The sequence below is a fragment of the Peromyscus eremicus genome, chromosome 11, assembly GCF_949786415.1.
Source record: "Peromyscus eremicus chromosome 11, PerEre_H2_v1, whole genome shotgun sequence".
In the NCBI taxonomy this organism is placed as follows: Eukaryota; Metazoa; Chordata; class Mammalia; order Rodentia; family Cricetidae; genus Peromyscus; species Peromyscus eremicus.
In genome coordinates this window covers 74641620-74651682 of record NC_081427.1, presented here as the reverse complement: position 1 = coordinate 74651682, position 10063 = coordinate 74641620, and positions in this window count along the sequence as shown.

Genomic DNA, 10063 nt, shown 5'->3' with positions numbered 1-10063 from the left:
AAATGCAACTTGTAAAGAGATAAATAAATGATTTACATTATGAGAAATGTTTTTGGATTGCTCTTCCCTTCTATGATATAATAGTTCAGAGCTTAACATTTAATAGAGTTCTGATAAGCTGGTAGAGCAATGACTACTTACTGTTCAGTCACAAGCTCAACATTTTAGAGTTATTTTGGTTGTCATCTAAATATAAATTTAAAAGTTCTTCTCCTTAGGACAAAAAAAAATCTCCGTCCAATTTATACCTGACTCTCTGGACAGAAGGAAACTGCACAAGCTTTTAACCCAAATCTGTGGTTCTTGCTAGGACTCGAAGTATGAGTCTACTTCTGCTGTTTTACAGATACCCATCACCTGCTTTGTCTATGATATGGATTTCAGTACAGATTGGTAGTACTAATGTATCTAAAGCTTTTATGTCACTTTGTAAGATAGTTCGTGTAGGCCTCAGAGGATTAAAAGAGTCATAAAAGCTGGGTCCACTTCACACGGTTGGAAGGTCTTCAGATAAGTGCAGCTTAAATTTTCCCCACTTGTCTATTCCTAAGGATGGTATTTTTTCTCTCCTGGTCTTGGGACTCTTGCTTTTCTCAACTACTAACAATATGAACCTAAAAATTCCAAGTAAGTTAATAAATTTTAACTTCTGTTCCTAGTTTAAATTTGTCTCAACAGGTTTCCACTTGGCTGGCAGACACCTCCAAGCTTCAGTTGCTGACTACACTGCTCTGGACAACTATGAGCTCTGGATTTGCTAAAAGCTGACATGGATCAGACCAGCCAATGTGATTTTTCCCTTTCTCTACAGCTGGGTCAGATAGCCACATGCTTCTTACAGATGCCCCATTGCCCAGCCTTTGCCTAGCCTTTTGGTCTTTTGGGGGCCCTGACAATGGCGTCCCAATGTCAGCTTGAAGGAGTTCTGGAAGAGACTATGCCATCCCATGTTCCCCACCCAAAATAGGTTGAAATCCTGGGTCAAAAGGAAACTCCCTGGCATAGGGACAAGATGACCAACTATAATGCCCATTGGCATACCAGGAAAATAGGTTCAGAATTGTCAATTGATAAATTTATTAACTGAAATGGCTCTGCAGTAAGATAAGACACTTGACCTTCTTTGTGCAGAGCCAAAGAGGTATTATATAAGATTATAATCTGGTTGTATTTAAAGATCAGAGCTTTAAGAATGGCAATACATATAGGTGTCACTGCCCTAGAAAAATCTGTTACCTAATGCTTCTTAGGTCCCAACACCCTTGAACCCCTGGACTGGTAGGACTCATGATTGAGTCCTGCCGTTGGTACTTGTAAGGGGGGAATGTGGAGGAGCACCAAAACAGTGTGACCACGCAGTTGCCATGACAGGCTTAGAGGCCCAGACACAGTTTCTCACAGGTAACACCTGCACTCAGGAAAAGCCATAAGCTGACCCCACCCAGTGGGGCCTGCATCTAAGAAGAAATACCTGACATTCCAAACATTCCCTGTACCCCTAGACAAATGTCAGCCAATCAGGGTCCTGAACCCTGGAAATCCATCACCCCAACCTCTGCTAGGATAAAAACCCCACCCTGCCTGGGCTCTGGGCTCTCTGCTCTCACCACTGTGTCAGACAGAGGTGCAAGCTCTGAGCTTGAAAATAAAAGCTCTTTGCTTTTACATACAGAAGTCAGTCTCTGTGGTGGTCTTTTGTGGGTCCTCGTGATTTGGGCATAAGAGTGATATTAATGTAACTCAAACTTCAGTTCCCTCCATGCCTGAGCCTGTCCAGGATATGTTGCCAGGTTTAGTTTGTATTCCCTAAAAACAAGGATTTTTCTACATCCATAAAAGCAGGAGGTTAACAAGGATCCCTTCCTATCATCTAATCTTCACACCCAGTTCAGAACCAAGATTATATCTAGTTGCTATGTTTCCTTAGCTTCCTTAATCTAAACCAATGGACCAGTCAGGCAGGGGCAGGTTCTAGGTCAGGGACCTTGAAAATAAGCAGTTCTCTTCTTGTCCTTAGTCAGAGGCTAGAGTTGTCCTTTGTTCTGTCTTGGCTGGAGGCTGTAGTTCGTAGTCTGGTTTTTGTCTTGTCTCTGCTTTCACATAGCTCCCTGGGAGCTGAATCCCATCCAGATGCCCATCCTGATGACAGCCTTGCACTGTCTCTGGATTTTCATGGCGGGAAAGAGCTATAGCTGACAGTGATACTATCCGTTTTTGTACCTTGTGCATTCAACCACCACCTTAATTTTCTCTCCTTTTGTTCATTGTCAGTCCTACTCAAATGGTCTTGCAGCAGTCTAATTCCAACTATCTGAGTTACCATGGTCCCCTTCCAAGGCCTGCCATCAACCCTAAACCCATTTCCTAAATCTTTTCAGTCTCAACACAAGGTGAGAGTGTTACAGGGTTTAACAGTCTTGGAGGCCACTGAAGATGAACTCCCTCTCTCACAGACAGTTTTAGACTGTTTCCCTGGTAACACTAGAAAGGGAAAATATCACAACTGCCCCTCCACATTTAAAATACCTTATGAAAGGGAAGTGATATTAGGACTTTATTGAGGTCCATCAAGGGAAAACTGTTTCCTCATGGTCAAAAGAACGAATTCTGAGTTCTACCCCCAGCCCTAGGCAGAGGCATTAGATTCTGATCTGCTCTGAAGATGAGAACATTACTTGAGAGTGAATCCAGCTGCAGCTGCCCGTCCATCACCTGTCCAGAAAGACACAAATCTGATTCACCTGAGGACATGCTAAGGCAATGGGAGGAACAATTATGTACTTAATTAGAATGTACTTTTACTTCCCCGAAGTCCCTCCCCTACAAACCTGCTCAGCCAGCTCCTGCCACACACTGTTAAGCTTGCTGCTTCCCGAGTCCTAACTCAAAAAACAGTAGCTTTTTCTTTTCCCTTCTTCCTATCTCTTTTTCAGGTACTGTCACAGCCTAAGCATGCTTTCCTCTGGGCTTCCTCACTCTTTGTCTGAATTGTTCTCACTTCTGCCATGCATTTCTCACCTTCATAGCTGAACATGTTGACTTTCTTGGACTCTGAACTGGAAGTTATGATTTTCTCTCTGCTGCAGAGATCTAGAGTTTTTGTGCCCTGTTGTTTTTCTCCCAAATTCCAATGAAGTGGCTCGTGAGCTTCTTTCTGGGTCCATTTAAAAATTCTTTTATTAGTAAAACTAGTAACCTAGATTTCTTAGCAACACACATTTCTCAGTATTTTCTTGACATTTATGATTTGAGTGACTTTTTCTCCCTCCTCCTTCTCCTCTTTTTGAAGTAAGAACTTGTCTGTGTGCCTCTGCCTCTTTAAGTACTGCCTAAAACACCTGATTGATCTAATAAAAAGCTGAATGGCCAATAGTGAGGGAAGAGGTCTAGTCCAGACTTCCAAGACTAAGTAGGAGTAGGAATTTAGGCTCTGGGAAGAAAGAAAAAGAGATGCTAGGGAGATACCAGGGGCTAGACAGACAGACATGGAGGAAGCAGGAAGTAGGACATACAGAATAAAAGAAAGATAAAAAGCCCCAAGGCAAAACATAGATGAACAGAAACACGTTAAATTTAGTTAAAAGAGCAAGTGGGACAAGCCTAAGCTAAGGTCAAGCATTCATAATTAATAATAAGTCTCTGTGTGTCTATTTGGGAGCTAGTTGGTAGCCCAAAGAAAATCCCAACTACATAATAGTAATAGAATATTTTTTAAATATGTGAAAGTAATAATTTAATTTCAAGAGATCAGATTCATTGTCTCTTTTCCTTTTGCCATTCATTTTTGGGTTCAGCCTAAGGGGCAGTTGAATTTGAAATAAATGTAGTTCTTAGTTAGTAGGATATATTTATACGGTTTATAGATTACAAGAATGTGCCTACTGTTCACTAAAATTGCTTGTCCTATATGCCCACACCAAGATGAAACACAATGTTTTACCAACACATGAATGTGCAGGTAGGCTGGAGAGATGGCTTCATGGCAAAGTGTTTATTGCCAAGCCTGATGACCTGAATTCTGTACCTCCAACTGACATGGTGAAAGGAGAGAGTCAGCTCCGGAAAGCTGTCCTCTGCCCTCCACAAATGGTCCATGGCACACTATGTAAGTGCTTACGTATGCACATATGCTCAGAACACAGACACCTCCCCCAATAGATCAATATAAAACAGAGAAAATAAAAAAGTTTCAAGATAGCTAGTCCCTTTAAAAACATAGTATCATTTTAAGAAGTCAAAAGACTGTTTTTGAACAAAACAGTAAAATAAAGTGTATGAATTGTAATTAGATTTGAGTCCAAAGGAAAAAATTACCTTCCAGTTGTACTGAGAACAGAGAACATTTGGCTGTGGACTGAGTGTAAAAGTTATTAGGAAAAATTCTTGCTAATTTCCTTAAGTTAGATCATGCTTTTGGAGTTATGTAAGCATGTCTTAGCAGCTGTGTGCTTAGAGGCAGAGGCAAAGCGTAATAAGATGAACTCACGATGCTGCAAGCGATCTTCAGTTTATCCTTGCCACTGACATGCACACAAAAGCAAACAGTAAATGCTAACAACTGTTGAAGTTCAGTGGTGACTATGTGGGTGTTCTTTTGTATTATCCTTGTGGTGTTTTTTATATTTTATAAAGAAAAAATTTAAAAGGAACAAAGTATCTTTAACCTAATGTTCTAAAACATGTGACTATGAAACTCTTTCTTTCTCCTCATAAAAACATCAGTACCACAGCATCTCTCCTGTAGAGTGTACTCTAGAATGTGCTTGCATGGGGTGGGGTTTTGGTATCTACATTTTAAATATATAATAATGGTAGGCACACAATAAAGAAAATGCTCAGTAAAAATTAAAAAAATAAAAAGTTGTTTTAGAAATTTAAAAATGCATTTTAAAGCCCATGGAGGAAAAGCCAGTGGAATGCAGTTAACACAATGGTCATAATGATAAAATCAGAAGCTTGCACAGTGAGTGTCTAGTATTCATACTCAGATCCTTTATTCTAGTATTACCCCAAGAACAATGACATGAACAAACTCTCCTCCCAGAAGGTTCAGGAAGGCCAAATATTCAGCATTGCTCCCACCTGTCCTTAAAAAAAGACTGCACAGAACCCAAATTTTGTCACATGTCCAAGGGAGAAAGGTTGGGCCTGTGACTTTTGTTGGTCTTAAGTAAAATGAGACAATGGCTTTTCAGTGGTGGCCTTAAACTGGTAGTATGTTGTTGGAAAGATCTTGGTTTTCATGGGGACAGTGAAACATGATCTTAATTAGTTTTATCAATAAAAACCAGGAATCAGATATTGGGGTAAAAGTTGAAAGATCTGAGAAGCAAATGAGCAGCCACAGTCATTTCTTACCTTTCCAAGTCCTCAGGCCAAGTGAGGCCGAGATCCTGTCTCCACTTACCTTATATTCCTGTCTCCACCTCCTGGTTGTGCTGGAATTAAAGGCATGAGCCTCCCAAGTGCTGGGATTAAAGGCGTGAGCCTCCCAAGTGCTGGTAAAGGCTTGCACCTCAACTCCTGGCTCTCTGGTTAACTAGTAGCTAGCTCCACCCTCTGATCTCCAGGGAAGCTTTATTTGTCAGAATACAAACAAAATATCACACAACAGGACAGAGTCTCAGAATGAGGCAACCTAGAGAAAGGGAGAGCGGAGAGATGGAAGAACTGTTTCTGGTGACATATTTTGTGCAACTGAATCTAGCTCCTCCCAAAACTGTTTTGTGTTCTTGGACTTCCCAATTTCAAGTACTTTTAGCTTAATCCAACTTGAGAGGGTTTCTGTTGTTAATAATTAAACAATTCCTGAATGATTATAAGGAATATAATAGGAATGCTTCCTATATTTTTCCTAAAGTATAACTTTTAAGTAGAATTTTAGCTGAGGGTACATGTGGTTTGGAAAAAAAAATGGCCCCTAAAGAGAGTGGCACTATTAGGAGGTATGGCCTTGTTGGAGGAAGTGTGTCACTGTGGAGTGGGCTTTGAGGTCTCGTATATGCTCAAGCCATGCCCAGTGAGACAGACCACTTCCTGTTGCCTGCCTATCAAGAAGGAGGAGTCTCAACTATAGCACCATGTCTGCTTGCACAAGACTGTGCCACACTATGATAATAATGACTAAACCTCTGAAAATGTCAGCCACCTCAATGAAATATTTTTCCTTTATAAGAGTTGCTGTGGTCATGGTGTCTCTTCACAGCAATAGAAACCCTAACTAAGAAAGGGTGATAACATATTCAAACAAAAATGGGATACATGAAGTTCTGAGAGACACACTCAAATCATATTTAGACCACAGCAGTTGTGTTAGCATTTCCTTGACTGGGACACAGCTCCTTTACCTGAGGGTTGGTGTGGCAGTTTAAAGACAGTACAGCAGCCTTTCTGACACTTCTTCCACCAGAAGGAGGGATTTATGTTCTCTTGCTTTTCATGTGGCAGCTTTGATCAGTAGAACATAGAAACAATGCTGCTTGATTTCTGAGTCAAAGTGACACACAGTCGTATTGCTTCTGCCTTGTTCCTCAGATGCTAACTTTGCTTGTCTGCTGAGAAGTCTGGCTCTCTTGAGGCCACATGGAGGACATATGTGTACACTAGTCAATAGATCCTGATAAGCCCAGCTTTTGAGTATCCTAGGTTCTATTCATACAAGGTTAGAAACTTGGAGGTGATTCCAGTCATTTCCATTTCTGCCTTCCAGGATGAAAATCCAGTATCAGGTGCACAGACAAGCTGTTCTGTGTATTTGGTCTGAACTTCAGCTCTACAAAATCCATGAACATAAATCAAACAATGGTTCTTTTATGCCACAAGGTTTGAGGTATTTTGTTACTTAGCAACAGCTTATGAACATGTTGATTCTGAATAAGACCTGGGTTCTGCTATCAAGGGAGGAGAGCATGTGGGTACCATAGCCTGCTGCATCTGACATCTGCTCTTGTGCTGTGCATGAGTTTCTCTAACATTCTCAGATTTTAGATGGGTAGAGGGTCTCTTCTGACATTAAATGACATCCTTTAGGGCAAATAGAACACATACCCTGTAGATATGATTTGGCTGCAGCCACACATCAAGCTCTAGATCATCCTTTAATCCCCTAAGGAGTGTCATATTCTAACATGGTGTCCATCTAATTCACACCAGTATGTCCTAGAAACTCAGAGAGGCCCTGGAGCAGGAAACTGAGGAATGAACCATATCCTTGTCTAATTTAATACAACCTTAAGATATTATGCAAAGGAGAAACCTATCAGTTATCAGAAAAACCCACCAAATGCAGAGGTTTAAGGAAGACAGATGTGCAATTTCACATGATCTTTTGCCTACATTGGGCTGCTTCTGTACCACAAAATTTCAAAAGATCCAGATTGCATTCATGTTTCTTTTAAACCTGAATTTGTGAGGAGTAAAATCAAATCCCTGTAGCTAGAGTTTTTTCTCTCTGGGTTCCGCCAAGCCCTGGCAGTCCAACAGCCCACTTATAAAATAAACACACAGATGCTTATATTATTTAAACTGTTTGGCCTAATGGCTCAGGCTTCTTGCTAACTATTTTTATATCTTAAATCAACTCATATCAATTAGTCTATAAGTTGCCACGTGGCTTGTGGCTTACTGGTACCTTAAATCTCGCTTTTCATGGCAGCGGCTGGCAGTGTCTTCCTGCCTCAGCCTTCCTCAGCAAATTCTATCGGCATGCGCCACCACAACCGGCTCTGCTGTGGCTTGCTCTTAGCTCTGACCCCCAGGCAACTTTATTTATTAATATACAAATAAAATCACATTTCAGTACAAATAAAATATCACCATATTTCCCCTTTTCTATTTTAATAAAAAGAAAAAAGGAAAAAGTTATAACTAATATAAGAAAAACTATATACAAAAGTGCAAAACTATATACCATATATATAAGCAATAAATACCTAAACAATGTCTCGTTCATTTGCATTTGACAAATTATCTTTATTCTGAAAAGAAAAAATTTGGGTTAATTGTCAAATTCTAGGAAAGGTAGCTATATCCTTTGTTGTCCAGTTTGAGCATAATGCCAAAGTTCAGGGTTTATCTCAAGTCCTTATTCAAGTAGTCTTTGAAACTGGATCATCTCAGCTAGCCCTCTCAAAATTGCTCTGAGCAGTTTGTAGTCCAAAGCTGATCTGTAGATGATGTTTGTCCACTTAGTGGTATTATTATTATCCAGGTGGAATTATTGTTGCTGAGGGGCCCCATCTTCTTCCTAGAGACTTTAGTTGATGTTAGGCCTGCAGAAAACTGATAAGAGACTCAAACACAAAGACATGTATAGGCAGCTAATTGAAGCCTTTTTTCTAGAATTAGTTAGTACTCTATATGACCATTAATACCTTAACAAAGTTTAATATATATAAATCTTGTAAATTTTGATATAAAATTCATACTTTAAGAAAAGTTTAAAGAATCAGAATAGAATCAAAGAATTGAGATTAATAGTAATAGAATAGTCCCTTAATTAATTTGGTTTTTTTCCTGTCCCATGTCAGAAGATAGCTCTTTCTTCTGGCATGATACAGGGAGTTTATATTTTCCTTTTAACAACATGTTTGAGTTTAAAGTTTACAGTTTATAAGTAAAAAAAAAAAAAACAGATGCCCTAACTTTACAAAGGAACATTAGGTGACTGTCCAGGCTGCCAGCTGTCTCTGTCTACTCTCGCAAGACTCCGGAAAGTTGCTTGTGTCCTTCTCCTATTTCTCAGGTAATAGTATATCCTTCTGGGGTCTTTGATGTAGTTGAAGACTAGATAGTTATAATTTTCCTTGGGTATGATAAAAGATAAGTTAGATATGAAATCTTAGATTCACAAATATAAGATAGATAGGATATCTTCTTTAATTTTGCCAAATGCAAATAGACTAGTTATTATAAATAGACTAGATATTGAAATTGTAATTCTTGCTTGATAATAGTTTTGTTATCTGTAATTTTACTCTGTGAAAGTTAAAACCTTCCTTTTTGAAAAAAAAAAAAAAGAAAAGGGATGTTCTGTATGTTAAATGTGTTGCTCTGATTGGTTAATAAATAAAACACTGATTGGCCAGTAGCCAGGCAGGAAGTATAGACAGGACTGGAGAAAACTCCAGCTACAAATCCCTGATTGTCTAATTAAAATAAGCTTTATGTTAGAGGTCCCCCAGGGACTGGCCAGCTGGCTATCTCACTCTAAATCAGGATTTTAGAGAGCACCCATGGATGTGAAGAAGACAAGGTTTTTGTTCCTCAGGGTTAAGGAGTTTCCAAATGGCAGGTTTGGCAGGAAAAATAGGTGGGGTTACAGGAGCAGAACATAAGCATTGAAGTTAGTCATAATGACCTCCTGAAACAAAGACATGACTGCCATTTCTGGAACAGGAAGTGCAGAACCATTTTAGTTAAGGTAACAGGGGAGCAGGGCCCAATCCTTCAGAAACAGAGGTTTAATCATAAACAAATTGTCTTTACTATAAGATGGCCTTTAAGCCTGAGATGGAAGCAGGCTGGTTCTTGAGTTTTCCCATCTGCATGGCTGAACTCGAGTCACTGTCCCTGTATCTGTCATGGATTGAATTGTGGCCAACAGGAAAAAGAAAGCACATGGCAGAGCCCATGTCTGGAAGGCACACATGTCACTACTATCACACACTGCAGCTGAGAAATGAGTCACTAGCTATATCTAGGAGCAAAGGGGCTGTGAAATGCAGTCTGGCTGAGCAGGCATATATGAGAAGAGTAGATTTGGTAGACTAAGTGGCATACTCCTTCCAGCAAATGAGTTCTTTACTTGAATTGTTTAGAGGCTGAAATGATGAAAAATACTGATGGCCATAGGTTTTTTGTCCAAAATATATTTTTGCTCTTTAGATAGTACATCAGATTTTTTTGTTGTTATTGTTGTTTTAGTTTTGTTTACCTAACACCCTCATCTCCAGCTTCTTCCTACTAGCATGTATGGTTGCAAAGTAAGATTTGCATCTTAAAGCAAGCAAGCAAATAAAACCCCACAAACTTCTAGTCTATTATATTTTTCAGAGAATAACAA